The sequence below is a fragment of the Typopeltis vanoorti genome, chromosome 11 (genome assembly GCF_054136105.1).
Source record: "Typopeltis vanoorti isolate ZY-2024b chromosome 11, IOZ_Tvanoo_1.0, whole genome shotgun sequence".
In the NCBI taxonomy this organism is placed as follows: Eukaryota; Metazoa; Arthropoda; class Arachnida; order Uropygi; family Thelyphonidae; genus Typopeltis; species Typopeltis vanoorti.
The window spans coordinates 19,835,105-19,852,679 of NC_143559.1; the positions used below are offsets into that span (position 1 = coordinate 19,835,105).

The 17,575-nt window shown below is 35.4% G+C and overlaps 1 protein-coding gene across 3 annotated transcripts in view; it reads left to right on the forward strand.

The window, feature by feature from the left end:
* Positions 1-17,575, forward strand: part of LOC150101351 (methionine synthase-like) — an 815,136-nt gene that overhangs the window by 644,437 nt on the left and 153,124 nt on the right. The window lies entirely within an intron of this gene.

Genomic DNA, 17,575 nt, shown 5'->3' on the forward strand with positions numbered 1-17,575 from the left:
TGAATATAAATGAACGTGGTTATGAGTCAACTGAAGGAATGGACTACACTTTAGAGTTCAGGTCTTTTGAAAGCATCTGGGGAATTCATTGAGCTGTTGTGAGACAACTTTCTCAAATAGCATGTGAAAAAAGCAACTCGAGGACAAAGAGTAGATTTGATCATAGTGTCAAAAGGTGACTCAGTTAAGGATGTGACCGTTTTGCTGCCAGTTGTTGTTGTTGACAGTGATCATGCCATACTGACCTGGGAAGTAACCAACTATATGGATGTTCCAGTCAGGGAGATTATGTGCTGAACTACAAAGATAAAAATTATGACAAACTCAGGAGAATACTATCTTTGGTCCCGTTGCACCAGTTACTGAATGGGAAGGATACAGAACACAGTACACAGAAAACTTTGAAAGCATGCTTAAATAATGCCATATCTGAATGTGTTCCTAGAATATGAAGAGCAAATAGGATGGGAGTGAAATACATGCACAATCTTATAAGCAAGATATTACTGAGAAGAAGATGATGTAGAAGGAATATTCTGAGAATAAGAGTGAGAAAAGTTATGAAATACATAAAGTGCCAGCCAGAAAAGTTACAAGTTGTACAGAAAGAAAATATGAAAAGAAATTGACTGCACAGGCTAAAGGCAACCCAAAATAATTTTCTCATTATGCTGCAAGTGAAAGAAAGAATGAATGTAAAAGAATAACTTTACTGAATGCATATGGTACCTGCTGTGTCAGAAGTAGATGTGATAGTTTAAATAATGAGTTCTCACTTCACCAACATCTCACCATTGGATTATTGTTGTTTAATCTATAGTAATGATATTGGTAAGGGTATGGCAGGAGTTCTTCAGTTCTTTGCTGATGATGCAAAATAGGCAGAGCCATCAAAGAGGCAGTTAGAGATGTCATGAGATGTCACTGATATACAGTATTTACAGGGTGATTTGAATAGGCTGGAAGTGTGAGCAAATGACAATAGCTATCAATTCAATGCCAGTAAATGTAAAGTTGTACACTTTGGCATGATGAAATATCCAATGGCATATTGTATTGATGGGATTATTCTTAGAGTAACTGATGAGGCTAAAGATCTTGGAGTTATGGTGGATAGAAAGTTGAAGTTCAAGGTTTACATAACAAAACTTGCAAATACAACTCAGAAGATAGTTGCAATGCTGAAATGAACCATTGACATGTAAAAATATGGAAGTCATTTTGCCTCTTTACAAGGCCTCAATAAGACCTCTTCTGGGCTCCAAAGGGATATCTGTAGGAAAGGCTGCAAAGAAGAGCTACAAAGGTGATATCAGAATTATTGAATACAGATAATGAGAACAGATTGAGAATTTGTGAACGGGTGGACAGGAGAAAGAGCGATTATATGATATTGGTTGATAAAAATTTTCATTATATAGAAGATGTAGAGAGAGAGAGAGAGAGAGAGAGAGAGAGAAAGGACATGTAGGCATCCGTGGAAATTAAGCTTGTGTAAGAAAGGGATGTAAGCTAGATTTTTTTCTAGTTCAAATGACAGCTGGTGTGAGTGATGTATGGCCTCCCTTGACAGTCCCTCAATGTCCAGGGAATATGGAGAGTGACATAGAATTTCCCAACCAAGGCTATGAAGCTTATCTAGGTTACTCGTGCACCATTAGAATTCATATGGGGGGGGGGCTGAAAAGTTTTGATAAACACCTATAACAAAAAATGATACTAAAGCAACTGATATAAACAAGAAAGAATGTATCTTCATCACATTTAACAATTTGTTCTTTTTCCTTGAGGATAGATAAGAGGATAGAAATATAAATATAAGCGCATGCCATGAACTTTGATGATAAATGAATACCAACCAAAAACATTGAAAAGACACTGGAGATATCCAGGGAATGAGATGAGGGTCATTATCCATTGAATGTGCAGAAGCTCTCTCAGCAAAATGGGTCCCCAAATCAAATGGTTGAATGTCTACCAAAAGAGAGAATGTATGCTGTCATCTGAAGGGATTTTGAGTCATTTTAAGAAATCAGGTGCAAATTTTTTGACTATTATTGTAACTGTTGATGAAAAAACATAGCTTCATCACTATGACCCAGAGACCAAACAGCAGTCAGTGGAGTGGAGAAACAAAGGTTCTCCATGGCCAAAGAAGTTCTGAACCCAAAAATCAACAAGAAAAGGTTCTTGCCATTGTCTTTTGGGATATGAATGGTATAGTCCTTGCTAAGTACCTCAAAAAAAGGTGAAACTGTTACAGCAGCAGTTTATTCAACAGCTCAGAAGGAAAATCCCAGATGAGTCTTTGACTCCATGAGGTCGTGGGTAATAATAATAATAATAATTGAAGGAGGTACTGAAGGAAAAATGCCACAGGAAATTGAGCAGAGGCATGTTGCTTTTGCAGGACAATGCACCTGCTCACAACAGACCAGCAGACCATACACAACGTGGACTTTCAATGTCTGCCTCACCCATCCTATTTGCCAGACCTGACTATTTCCTGTTCCCAAATTTAAAGAAATACTTGAAGGTAACAAAATTTACCATAGATATTGAAGTCATATCTTCAGCTGAGGAATGGTTTGTGCAACAAGGAAAAGACTTTTTTCTCACAGAATTACAAATGGTGCAGTGGCATTGAAACAATTGTATAATATTCATGGAGAATATGTAGAATAATGTGTAAGTGACATTCTACCTCATCTCCTTCACAACTTTTCAGCACACCCTAATATTGGCCATTGTTCTGAAGGAATAATGCTTTTGCAGTTAACTAGTGCAGGCTGATTTTGTAACAGTGAATCATGAACTGCATAAATCTTACCTGGAACATTTAGTAGAGAAATTCCTCTGTAATTATATGTTCAGCTTTGTACCTTATTTTTTATAGATGGGGAATTTTGAGAGCTCTATTTCAGTCATTTGAAATTTGGCCTTCTGACCAAGCGCTCTAAATTATGCAGTGTAGCCACTGAAACTTTTACTATTATTATTATTATTACACCCTCCATGGAGTTGACAGACTCATTGTGGGCAGTTCATTCAACTGACAATATATTTATAATAATAGAATCTTAAAATCCTTAACACTCCTTGCATTAACAACACATTCTGGTAATGCATTCCATTCACTGACAATTTTCCATGTAAAAAAATTACTCCTCACATGCTTTTTCACCAGGCTTTTACATAACCTCTAGGAATGACCTCTGGTTCTTCCCCTCTCACCTTCTACTCTTTTTATAATCTCCTCTGGATTAATCTGATAAAATCCTCTCACTAACTTAAACGTCTCTATCATATCAACTCTCTTCCTCTAATCCACCAAACTCTGCAATCCACATTTCTTCAAACTCTCTCCATAGCCAGCATTCCAAACTCCTGATACTGTCTTAGTCACTTGCCTCTGGACCCTCTCCAATGCCTCCACATCACATTGAAAACCAGGTGACTAGATCTGAGCACAGTAGTCCAAGTGTGGTCTGATCAGTGCCTTATACAGTGGCACAACCACTTCCTTTTCCTTGCATGTTAGAGTACTCTTCTTATCATAGCAGCACTATGATGTGCAGCCTTTGCAACACTTTATATAGTCAGCATAGTACCCTTCTGCTTCCAGGAACCAACAGCAAGTGAATATAATGGATCATCTGTCAGCTTAACTTGGGGAATCATAATTACAAAAATTGATATTTTTGTTGTCACCACAATTGTTTTCATTCTGTAGTGTAGACCAATCCTTGATGTTTAAAAATCTACAGGGTTCTCCAAAATTCAAGTTTAAGTACATATGTACTGTTCTAGGAAATGATAATTATAATGGGAATATCATTTTTAACTGAACTGAATTGAAACAGAAATTTTAAAAATAAGTACCATTTGAACCATGTTAAATCAAAATATACCATGTAAAAATAGAATTGCTTTTGTTTTCAAAATCATGTAAAAAAAAAAGCCTTATAAAAAGAGAATTAGCTGTATGTACAAGCTACATACCACTGCACTATACAAAAGTAAAATGAATCTAAATGTTTCTTAATCATTTATCCTAGCTGACCTTTGGTGAGAAAAAAAAAACAACAAAAAACGGAACTAGATTAAACAATTTCTACTGTTCTTTTGTATTGAGATTTTCTTCTGTCTGAGGTTGTTCTGGTTGCTATATGGGTTGAAGATGGGTCCTCCACATTTTTGGAATAATTAATCCATTACTTTTGATCAGATATGGATGATGTTTCAGCATTTCACAAGCTTCTTTGAATTTTCTTTCAAACCAGGTTTTGGTGCGATATAGGGACTTAGTGCCTTTCCAGTCAATTCTGTGGCATGTTTGAGTACGTGATCTGATAGGCCTCTTTTACTATAATAGAGGTATTTAATGTGGCATTTGTGTTCATCTTTTCTGATTCAGATGGTGCATCCTGTTTCCCCTATGTAAGGTAAGTTACAGGTACATTGAATTTTGTAAACCCCTGGGTAGGCAATGTATGGAAGAGGATTTTGGAGGAGCTAAGTGAATTTCTTAATTTTTCCAGGAGTTTGAAGGTTGTCTTGGTGTTGTATTTAAGTAGTGTTGTATCTATTTTTTCTGAAATGCCCCTAATGTAGGGTATAGCTATGTTTGAGGGTTCTGATGACTCCTGGTTTTTGTGTCGGATGGTGATATGAATTTTTATATATGTATTGGCCTGTATGTGTAGGTTTGTGGTAGACAGTGAAGGAGAGGCAGGGAGTCTTCCAGAGGGAAGATGTGACAAGCGTGTCTAGAAAAGGAAGAGAGTTGTTGTTTTCAATTTTGACATTTGTTCTGGTGGCTTAGGAATGTATTTAATGTTTTGCAGCCATAGGCCAACTGGTGAAAATATCATTAAGATATCTGAGCCAGACTTTGGGTTTTAGGCTGGCGGAATCTAGAGATTGTTGCTTGAAGTCTTCCATGTAAAAGTTAGCTATTGGTGAAAAAGTGGTGAGCCCATGGCCCTACCTTCTTTTTGTATGTAAAATTTATTTTGCCACACGAAATACCTGCAGTGGAGAATGTAAGCAGAGAGGTCCATGATATTGGGTGGAAATATGTTTTATAAGAGAAGAATAGTATCATTGATCGGGACATTAGTGAAAAGGGCAGTTATGTCAAAGCTGACTAATAAATCTTTGTTGTCGAGTGTGATGTTTTTAATCTTGTTTATGAAGTGTTGTGTATTTTTTTATGTAGGGGGGGGGGATGATCTACCAACTCCTTGAGTGTGTGTGTGCTAATTTCTTAGCTAAGTCATAATTAAGGCTTGTAGGATTTGTTAATCACTTGGCCATGGTCTGTTTGTGGTTGGTTGCTCCTAACTTCACTCGTAGGTGATTGGCTACTCCTTGTTTCACTGGTTTGTAATTAGCTGTTCCTCTGGATATGGCATCCAGATTGCCTGTTGCTTTCTTGTTTTAGTGCTTGAAACTTCGCTTTGTTCTTAAGTAATATGTGCTTTGTCGAGTCATTCATCTGTAATCCTCTCTAGAATATCCCAAATATTGATATTTAAGTAGCTCGATACTCTGATTTTTGTTTTAAAATGCTGGCTTGAGTAACTGCTAAATTTTTGCTGGCCTCGTGGATCTGTTCTCTCAACAAAGCTTGTTCCAAAAGGCATAAACATGGAGAGCTTTGGCTGAAGTAAACTTCTTTTTTTTTCAGCTTGATGCAGTTCGGTATCAAGTTGCTATCTCTACATCATTTTAGAAAGGCTAGCGATTAATTAACATAGAAATGTTAATTAACATTTTGATTCGTTGAAGAATCGATGTTTTTAATATTAAGTAAAGTAACATAAATTCTTCGCTATGAACTGCCTGCTGTGTAACCTTAAAAGAAAGAATTGTCATAATCCATGGAGATTTGACCCACAAGCAATGCATCCACTTCGGTAATTAGAATGGTGTGTGGAGGAAAAGATATAACCATGAACTATGCAGATTATTTAATCAGCCAGACATTATTAAGTACATAAAAATAAATAAATGGACTGGATACATTATACACTATCCATGTGTATAATGTATATTTCAGTACTAATACATATTCTAGATTAAATAATTAAATAATAATAAACAAACTCAAAGTAATTATATGAATAGAATAGTTAAGATGTTTAATGCTAAGCCGGAAGGAAGAAAAAAAATTGGAAGACCTAAATTAAGATGGAATGATGCAAGATATTAAGGTTTTAGGAGTCAAAAATTGGAGGAGTTTGGCATTGAATAAGGAAGGCTGGCAGAAGTTTCTCAGAAGGCCAGGGTCCACATAGGGCTGTTGAGCCGATGATGATGATCCAACGTGAAAATTAGGAGTCATCAGCATCCTCAAAGACAGAGCCCTAAAAATTTGCTCCAATAAACAAGCTTTGAAAGAATTTGAAATCATTAACCAAACATTTATAAAAAATGGCTACAAGAAAAAAAAAAAACAGTTCACATTGTTGTGTCGTCCTATCTTGCTGACTGATTCATTTATGTTGGTTAATCGAGCTTATCGTTATTTCCTTAAAATTCCGTTTTTATTTGTTAGATGTTGATTGATACTGATCCGAATATAAAGAAATTTATATTATCCTGCGCCACTTTATATTCAGATTAGTGTATATATTGCAGAGAAATCAATCATCAGCTAACGTTTGCAAGCTTACTTTTCTACAGGCCGAGGTTATTAATATCTTTTAAGGCTTCCGCAAGGTCCGATAAATTTTTATGAGTGGTGCAGTGAATGAAGATCAGGCAAACAACAAATTGAATTCAATAAAACAAAACATTTAATGCAGGATTATATTACATGTACATCCAAGTATAGCTTTCTAAACAAGAAAATGCAAATGAACAAATCCAAAATATCTCTGAGATACAGGTAGCTATTTAGTTAGGTTTTAAGATTAAAGCCAAAAGTCTTAGATCTTATTATTCAAGAGATAAGTATTTCTATCACAACTTGTCTCTATTCTATGAGACAATTCATATCATCTACATATCGATTTAGTTCTAGTGCTCAGAAGAGATATAATACATACACTAGGTATCAAACATTCAACTCTCAGTTCTCTATATTCTGTCGATTTATAAAAAATAGATCTCACAGTTCAAAGTTCTAGAATTCACAATAAATATTCTTATAGTTGGCTTCTCTAATTCACTTCTAGTCTATAAACACTTAATTGAATTACAAGGCAGTTATCAAATTCAAGGGGGAAATGCTTTAATGCTTCATTCTTTCGACTATTTATAGTTAAATGCCACAGCTAGGGTTAAGATATATTAGGCAGAGCTAACTTTCACTTGCTTCACACTGGATGTAAAAAGGATAAGTCTTACCTACAGCTTCACCACATTGAATACACTTAGGCACATCTTTAAAATTCCTGTTAACTAATTACCATGAGGAAACACAATTCAAAGAAATCTTCACTATGTTAACTGAAATATTAAACACAGAGCTCTGCATGTCTTGACACATTAGCTCTGCAGTATTCTTCCTCTAATCATTAGAAATCTATTGTAATATCAGAATTCCATGAAGGTAGTTTTTAATGCCTTTTTATTCCCGGTCCTTTCCTTGTTGATTTTTCCGGATATCTCAGCTCGCCTTTTGTTACACACAACCAGTCTCTTCGCTGTCCCCAAGCTTTCTCCTTCTTGTTTACTTTAGTTTACCAATTAACTGCGTTTATTTTGAGCATTTATTCTTCCTGCCCAAAATTCCAGTTCTAGCCAGTTCAGCTTACATCTACAGGCTTCTCTCCATATCATAGCTGTTCATGTTCTAAGCACGTGCTAACTAAAAGCAACTCCGTTTCTCCTTTACTAGCCAATCAAATTCAATCAGAAGAATTACATAAAATCATATCAGCAGAATTCCACATATTTACATTCTTTTTTAGAAATAACAAATAAAGAAATAATATGTAATTCATATAAAATACATTTAAATATGATAAATACAAATTCTTATAATATATATGCACAGCTTCTTACAACATTAACACAGGAATAAATCAAATAAATTGAATGACATTTTAATACAGAGTCCTTTCAGTACTAATACATATTCTAGATTAAATAATTAAATAATAATAAACAAACTCAAAGTAATTATATGAATAATAATTTACGAGCAAGAGATTAACATCAAATTATATTTACAAGTGTTGCTTAAGTTCTGGCAGATTATGTTAAATGTGAATGAAGTATTAGAATTTTCAAATATCTCCATTCACAATTTAACAACATGATCCTCCATAAAAATGCCATTAAAAGCAAAAAAGATTACAAGAATGCTATAACCATACCCTACATTAGGGCCATTTCAGAAAAAATAGATAGTACACTACTTAAATACAACATCAAGACAACCTTCGAACCCCCAGCAAAATTAAGAAATTTACTTAGCTCCTCCAAAGATCCTCTTCCATACCTTGTCCACCCAGGGATTTACAAAATTCGATGCACGTGTAGCCTACCTTACATAGGGAAAACAGGACACACCATCGCAATCAGAAAAGATGAACACAAATGCATTAAATACTTCCATTATGGTAAAACAGGCCTATCAGACCACGTACTCAAACATGCCACAGAATTGACTGGAAAGGCACTAAGTCCCTACACTGCACCATAACTTGGTTTGAAAGAAAATTCAAAGAAGCTTGTGAAATGCTGAAACATCATCCATATCTGAACAAAAATGATGGATTAATTATTCCAAAAATGTGGAGGACCCATCTTCAACCCATACAATCCCAGCAACCAAAACAATCCCAGACAGAAGAAAATCTTAATTAGAAAGGACCGTAGAAATTGTTTAATGTAGTTCTGTTTTTTTTTCTCACCAGAGGTCAGGCTAGGTTAAATTATTATTATTATTATTATTATTATTATTATTATTATTAGACACTTTCAGGAAGTCCAAAGACTCATCGAGCGAGGACATCTGGTCTGCAAATCTGTCTCAGCCACTCAATCCACCAACTGACTTCAACTACACCAACACCATCTACTGCCAAACACCATCACCACTAGTATTTCCAAAGACAATCACAAACATCCATGCCCACGGCAGGATTCGAATCCGCAACCTTTTGGCTGGAGAGCGGATATGCTAACCACTCAGCCAGCCAGGCTGGCATAATTAACAAACATTTAGATTTATTTTATGTTTGTATAGTGCGGCAGCATGTAGCTTGTGTCTTGTACATATGTATGTTTTCCTGATGATGACCTCAATACAGAGGTTGAAACGTCGATTGTTACTTGCTTAATGTTAAGTAAAGTAATTATTCTGACACATGTGTTGTGTCTCCATAAATTCTTCACTATGAATTTGAATCTTCTTTATTTTATTTGGTTATATGCCAGATGTTAGGAATAATTTTCCTAACATCTGGCACCATGTGTGCTATTTTATTTGTGTGAAATTGATCCCTGGTGTAATTATAGGGTGGGAATAATATGAACTCCAGAAATTATTATTATCACTGGACCTACATAGTATAGGAAGTTTTCTTTAGGTCTCACAAAGTCAATCATACAGTGCCTTAAAGTCATTCACTATGTGAAAGCACATCACCTTCTTAGTTAAGGCATTTCATGCACCCATCACTTTCCTTGCAAAAAGTTATTTCTCACTGCCTTGCTGTTTCACAACTTCCAGAATTGTTCCTTGTCTTTGCCTCTTCCCTCCGGGTTTTCTTTTGGAAAATTTCCCCATTATATCTGTTTGGTGAGCACCACAAATTACTCTTCAATCATATCAGACCTAACCTCCTGTCTGCCAAATTCTGAAGATTAAATTTCCTTAGTCAGTCTTCATAGCTGACTTTCCAGATACCTTGTATGATCTTTCTTGTCCAATTTTGTATATTTTCAGGCCACATATGCTCACCTTGATTTCTCTTCACTATATAAAATTTTGAAATCAAGAGTTTATATAGCTAAACCACCATATCCATATCTCTGATAGTCAATGTTCCCATTGTTGCAGTAGTCCGCTGGTTAGTCTTCACTGTCAACAATATATCCCTGAATTTCAACTTGGGCTCTCTCTGTTGAGCCCAAGGTCCTTGTTCCTCTTTAGTATGTAGTTCCAGAAGCACTCAGCTTTCCATCCACATTCATCATGGCCCTAAAAGTAGACAGAAGATATTCTTTTCAGTATAGTCAAGATAGACTGCTTGATGGCGTTGTCTAGGGCTAAACTTAAGAAGTTTAACATGCTGATGAAACTGATGTTCTGGCCACTATATTGTATCTCATCTCTGGATAACTCCCCAACTAACAGTAATTTAACTATTAGCTGAAGGAAATTATATGTGGACATGGGTTGAGGTGTGACATTCACATCTCCTTGAGGAAGGACCATACATCTATTGTTCTAGCCATCTTGAGTGGTAGATGAGTTTTTGTTACCTGGTGTGTGTAATATCAAGACTTCACTTGTTAAAAGCTTGAAATGGCCAAAAGGCATATTTGATCTTTCCAGAACAAAGGCTTTCTTCCAAGTTTATTTACAAACAAAATTTTCACATTTGACGTCTGTAGATGCCATATGGTCACTGCCGTACCTCACATGGTTTTGGCAATGATGTCTTCTGCTAGAATAAGTGGTAGGGTTGCAGATTCCTTTTCCACACAAAGTTTGTAGGACAATCACAAACATTCATGCTCATGGCTGGATTCAAACCCACAGCCTCTTGACTGGAGAGTGGACACGCTAACCACTCAGCCAACCATGCTGACAGTTTATTTACTTTGAATTTATTTAAGTATGCAGCATGATGTTTTCTTACGTCAGGAATCATGGAAAGATTTCTTCTTTTAGAAGGAAAGCTTTAATAAATGATTCAGCAGGCTAACCATTATATGGTATATCAGATTGAACCTAATGCCAGTGCCATGAAAGCTTCCAGGTCAGATAGTGAATGATCTTGCTATTACTATTTTTCCAGGTGGACTTGGAGGAAGTCAGCATAGTGTCATGTGAGAAGCTCTGTTGAAGCCATGATATGCAGAAACATTTGGTGAAATTTTTCTTGTATATTGTGTAAACAATATGTTATGTTACATTCCTTGTACCTCCCAATTTCAGCTCAATGCAAACAAAAATAATGAAAAATTCAACCAAGAGAAATAGAATACATATACAGTATATATATATATATGGTCTAGTTCTAACATGAATCATGTTTCTATCTCAGTCTGCAGAACCACACCTGCTTTTCCCAACAGAACCTCAAATTTCAGCTTCTTCAAGCACTGCTTATCTCACTTTTTTTCTATTACAAACTCTTGGACTGATTTCATCTCAAAGGTTGCATCTGTGCATATATTCTCTATTATATCATGTTAGAGAGTTTACAACTACAGCTTTTTTTTTTATCTTGTTTGAAACAAACAAAAAAAATCTCTGTGCTCATTTTAAAATTATTTGACATCTCTATCACTCTTTGATACCACCCCTTTTTTCATTTCCTTCCTTTAAATCTTAACTTTCTGCGATTTCTGAGATTGAAGTCATCTTTGGAGATTTCAATGTTCATGACTCCAACTGTGTTTCTTTCCAGCTGCACTGAACCAGCAAGTGGAGATACTGAGACATTTGTCTATCACCAACACTCTCACACAAATCGTTCAAATGTCTACTAGAATAGCAGATAACCCTAACCACTTTTGAAACACTAGATCTGTTCCTCACTAGTGACCTTTCTAAGTATACTGCGACTTGTTTGTCCTCTGGGCAATTCAAACCACAGTCTAGTGTTGATTTCTTCTCTCAGGAAGCAAAGGCATCCAAGGATTTGTATGGAAAGTGTCACTGAAACAATTCTTATTACTATAGAAACATTCATTTTTATTCACTAATATAAAAATAATTGTTTCAGCATTGTTTCCAACTTTATATCACATTTATGCATTGTCAATATTTGGACCTCTTTCCATTCCTTTAGTATTCTTCCTGGTTGTTTATGATTAAAGTATTCAGATCAAGGGCATTGTTGGAGATCCTTGGCACATTCTCTTAAAACATGATAATATTTCATCCAGTCCTTGCTGCCTGGTGGTAAGAAGTGTTTTTTCCTTCTGAAAAACTCTGTTTTTTTTTTTTTTTTTAATAAAAACAAACTGGCCGGACATGCACATGACATACTACACTGATCACATGGTGTAATAATTTCTTTTCTTTTAACAGCTTTAATTGAAAACAACTAGACCCAGTCTCACTGTCTTGATGATACATTACATCAAGAGTATATTATTCTTCTTCTCACTTTACAAGGGTGGTCTGAAAAGTTCTTGGCCTAACAATGAAAACACGAATTTATAATTTCAAAATTATTTTTATTTTTCAACATAATTTCTCTTAAGACTAATACATTTATTCCAGCGCCATTATCCCGTTCCCTGTAGTGGTTCTGAGTAAGATCTGCAAAATACCCCTCTACAGCTACAATCACCTCTTGATTCTTGATTTGAAGAAAAATGCTAAAGAAAAAGCGAGGAAGAGTTTTAGTTTTGGGAAGAGATAGAAGTCAGAAGGAGCCAAATCTGGGGAATAGGGTGAATGTTCCAACACTTCATAATGCAGATACCTTAATTTTCCCATGGCCAAAACACCTTTGTGGGCAGGTGCATTGTCCTGATGAAAGATGATGTTTTTCTTCTGCAAACCGGGTCTTTTCTCACACAGCACCCAGAAGGGGGGGACAAGCCCCCCCCCAAAAAAAGAAGAAGGAAAAAACACAATAAAATTTTCCAAAAACCTTATCCTAATTAAAATTCTTTTTTTTTATTTATTTATGTTGTGTCGTGTCTTCTATTTCTGTACTACTTATAAATTACCGATCATTGAAAATGCTCAGTCATAGGTCTTATGCAATGTGTAGTGTGTATTCTCAAATCGTCTACTCAACTCGCGCTCCTCCCCCAAGATTAAACACTGAGTGTACTACTGATGTCTAGTAGGGTTATCTTCCTTAAAACTGGAAATGTAAGCTTCCATCTTGTTGACAAAGAATTAGTAGATCTGAAAAGGCTACTTGGTTATCTGCTTCTTTTTCTAAGGTGAATTAGATCCTGGGATGAAGTGCATTTAATTTGGAAAGAACTGCAACTCAGAGGAAGAGCCATTCCAAATTACAAAAGTGTGATCCACGTTTCTGTACTAATGTGTAGGTCAAGTGAAATATTATCAAAGAGATGTTGTTCAAAGTGTTCCATGAAGAAGTTGTCAATGGTTGGAGAAATAGGAGTGCCCATAGTCCTAGTTAAAAGGCTAGAAATGTTAAGACCTTATTACATAGTGCTCATTCTTTATGTTCTGGCAAACTTTGACAGAAAGAATTACAATACACATATTACATCCACCTTTTTATCCAATGGTTTTAGTGATTACTTCATCAAAAAAGCATTTAACAGTTCTCTGCCTCATACCCTGTCATCCCATTCACATTCTGATTTTTCTTTTCCAAATTTATACTCACAATTGTTTTCCCAAATGGCCACTCCAAATTATGCATGAATACTCTCCTATTACAAACTCTCTGTTCATTCATCAGTCAGGCTTTTCTGAATACCATGATAATCATGATAAATCATAGGCAAGTAGACTTCTAGGCTATCTGGAATGAAAGCCTTTTACACTCTGCATAGCCGTTAAAGTTACCAAGCTATTTTAAACCTGGTTTTACTCCATTTCCCAAGTAAGCAAACAGACAAACAAGTCAAGTTTGCTCCTGCAAGTGTGGCAAGTCTAGCTGATCCTACAGGTAGTGCAAGACCAAGGCAACTCATGGTAAAAGTAGTATAAGCTCTGATCACTAATCTTAATATTTACCCTTAATGCAAAGCACATCTCCTAGAGGAGATGTATGATGTTTTGTATTAAAGGCAAGGGGGGGGGGCACTTCCCAGACTGGTTTTGACCTTTATTGAGGTCTCATCAGTGGGAGCCAGGCTAGAAATACCAAGATTTTAGTAATACAGAGCTCATAAGTATTTTACCAGAACAAGTTACCATAAGGTGTTTTAACCTTATTAAATAAAAATCTCAGGAGGAGATATAAATGTAGAAAGTATTTTACCTTGGGTATAATAAATGTTAAAGTTACCAAGCTATTTTAAACCTGGTTTTACTCCATTTCCCAAGTAAGCAAATAGACAAACAAGTCAAGTTTGCACCTGCAAGTGTTGCAAGTCTAGCTGATCCTACAGGTAGTGCATCTTGGTATATCTAGCCTGGCTCCCACTGATGAGACCTCAATAAAGGTCGAAACTAGTCTGGGTAGTGGCCCCCTTGCCTTTAATACAAAACATCATACATCTCCTCTAGGAGATGTGCTTTGCATTAAGGGTAAATATTAAGATTAGTGATCAGAGCTTATACTACTTTTACCATGAGTTGCCTTGGTCTTGCACTACCTGTAGGATCAGCTAGACTTGCAACACTTGCAGGTGCAAACTTGATTTGTTTGTCTGTTTGCTTACTTGGGAAATGGAGTAAAACCAGGTTTAAAATAGCTTGATAACTTTAACATTTATTATACCCAAGGTAAAATACTTTCTACTCTGCATAACCAGAATCCACAATATCCATATCAGTTTGACATCTTGACAAAATATAAACATTATATGCATCACTTTCATATACTACTTAGAAAGGACCTTAATAAGCTTGAGTACCTCCAGTGGCCAAACGTTTCTTTTTAACTTGTCTGATCCTTCAGTAAAGTTGTGTATGCAAAAACACTAAGGAGTAGTTAGTGTCAGATTGTATTAGCACTCAAAATAATAAGATTTCATTTTTGCATTTCCTGATATGCATGAAATATATATATATATAAATTTTCTTTTTTTAATTTTTAATTAACTCTAATATGAATAATGCTAAGAAGTGATAGAATTAAGCATACATTGCATAACACTTCTATGCATGTATTCATATTCAAGCTTAATCTTTAAAGGCACCTGTGGCATGACTATAAATTATTTCATTTCATTAAAGTTAATTACTGTGGTTATCGTGTAATTTATAATTTACATTCAAGCTTATTCTTTCTTCTACATGCTGCATAACAATAGAATTCTTTAGGGTTATCTTTAGCTTGCATAACCAGTTTCTATGCCATAAAATACACAAGGGAGACTGAAAAGTTAGAAAAAGATATTAAAGCAACTGATATAACTGCAAGAAAGAAATACAGGGATATAAGAACAAAAGTTACTTCATAACTCTGATAGTAGTATTTTTTTTTCTTGTAGTTACATCAGTTGCTTTAATATAATTTTTGTTCTAGATGTTTATCAGAACTTTTCAGCTCCCCCCCATAGTTGATGAATGCATGTAAGATAAGAGAACTTATTACCATTTCCTTCACTTGTTTGTATAATTTTCTTGACATTTGACAATTCCAGCACACCTGCCATTATATATGGATATGTTATATTGACAGTATTTTTGCAGTCTGGAAATTGATCTACAGAACAAGCATTTCTATCTAATATCAACTCTGTCCACCACAGAATTTACTCTAGAAATTGAAGCTACTAACAGTCTTGCCTGCACCATCTTTTATTTTGATTCATTAGTAATATCATGATCCATCTTCTCAATCCACTCCTGTCATAACAAGACAGCAGACTTGCAGTCTTTACTTTCTCACTCTTCAATTTTGTTTCACCAGCAACTCTTCCATATCTTCTCTCATTGTATATTTCTCATCTTTCAAATAATTTATGCCTGTCAAAACAGTCAATTCTTTGACCTCTCCCCTCTCCAAACTAGCAGATTTACTAACATTCTTCTCACTTGGGAAACATGCCCTTCACTTTTTCATTAAATACTCCAATTATCATTGAATCACCATGAAATACCTTCTCCTTATTCCCAGTTTCTCACTCTTTCATGCTTTTTCCCCATTCATTTTTCATTTATACTCCTCCTGCAGTGCCACATGCCAACTGTTTGGCATGTGACACTGCATTGCTCGAGCTCATGTTTCGTCCTGTGAAGGACTTTGCATAAGCATGCTATTTCTCTCCTTGCTGCTTCTTCATCATCCTTATTACCTTCAGCCACTTCTTTCATACTTTCCATTCATATTTTTCTGCTGTTTCTCATTCCTTTCATTGTATTCTCTACACTTTCACTATCTTCCCTTTTATCATTATTATTATTCACCTCCTTTCAACACAACTCACATTTCTTACACTTGCACATGAAACATTTCCAACATGTCCTCTCCACTCCCACTTTCATACCATAAATCATAAAATCCCGCATGTTAAGCTCAGTGACCGAGGATGCCTTGGCTACTATTTTTATTGTACATGTTAGTGCTATGTAAAGCACTTTTTAAATGATATCACATATTAAATTTTGCAAAGACACACACTCAGCCCCACAGTCTAATGTAAGTAAAATACTACTAATCATAAATACTAAAATTATTTACTAAAATGAAAAGACTTATTTGTATGTCATATGCAGCACTGTCACTTCCATGCACTGCACTAGTGCCATGATGAAGGAATACAAACTATTCCATTTGTATTCTATTAAGGAATGCAGATGAGGTTATTTTGAGATCTGTGGAACAATACTTAGTAGTTCTTTATTAAAACTGGCAGAAATGATTTTTTTTCACAATTCTGTTTGGCTGCTAGTTAGTGGCATACCAAACCATGACAGTCAGCATAGGTGTACTGAACTCCAAGGATTATATTATACCCTTGTGTGTGTGTGTGTGTGTGTGTGTGTGTGTGTGTGTGTGTGTGTGTGTGTGTGTGTGTGTGTGTGTGTGTCAACTCAAACACATGAGAAGTTTCAAGATCAACATTTATAACTTGACAGTATGTGTGGTCAGGTGATCAGAGAGAAAGGAGGAATCTGATAATCCTTCATGAGGAGTTGGAGATCATATACATTAGGGAAAATGGTATGAGAATGACTGTTCCAAAGGACAGAGGTATATGTAATGAAGGAAGAGGACGAGAAGTTGGTCAGTGAGTCTGAACTGAATTATATATGAATGTTAAAATGTTGCTTTTAAATTGTTGTGTGGAATCTTGAGAACCCTTTAGAATATTGTTGGTTATATCATTGATTATGGACAGTTCATGTCATATATATTTAATGATTTCATATTATAAGTAAACTTTGCTTTCTTTGTATATATACATGTTCGTATCTAAGTTATTTTCCTATATGGCATAAGCCTTCGCCAACTGGAAGAGGAACTGCATTAGAATGGGAAACAGTCCCCAGCTGGAAGAACAGTGAAAGGCTGCAAGGCTGAGCTCCTAGTTTAGTAATAACCTCATTAATTTTTTTGTTATATACATTTCCCAAATAATAATGTTTTCATCATGTGTGATATCTGTTGATATGGACAAGTTATTTCCCCAAAAAATTTCAGCAAAAATTTTATTCCACTGCTATGCTATTTCTTTTGTCATGAATTTCATTAACATTTGAAATTTATTCCCTATGAACACTAAGTCTCTGTATGATTTTAACTGAATTGTAGATGTTTCTCTTGCA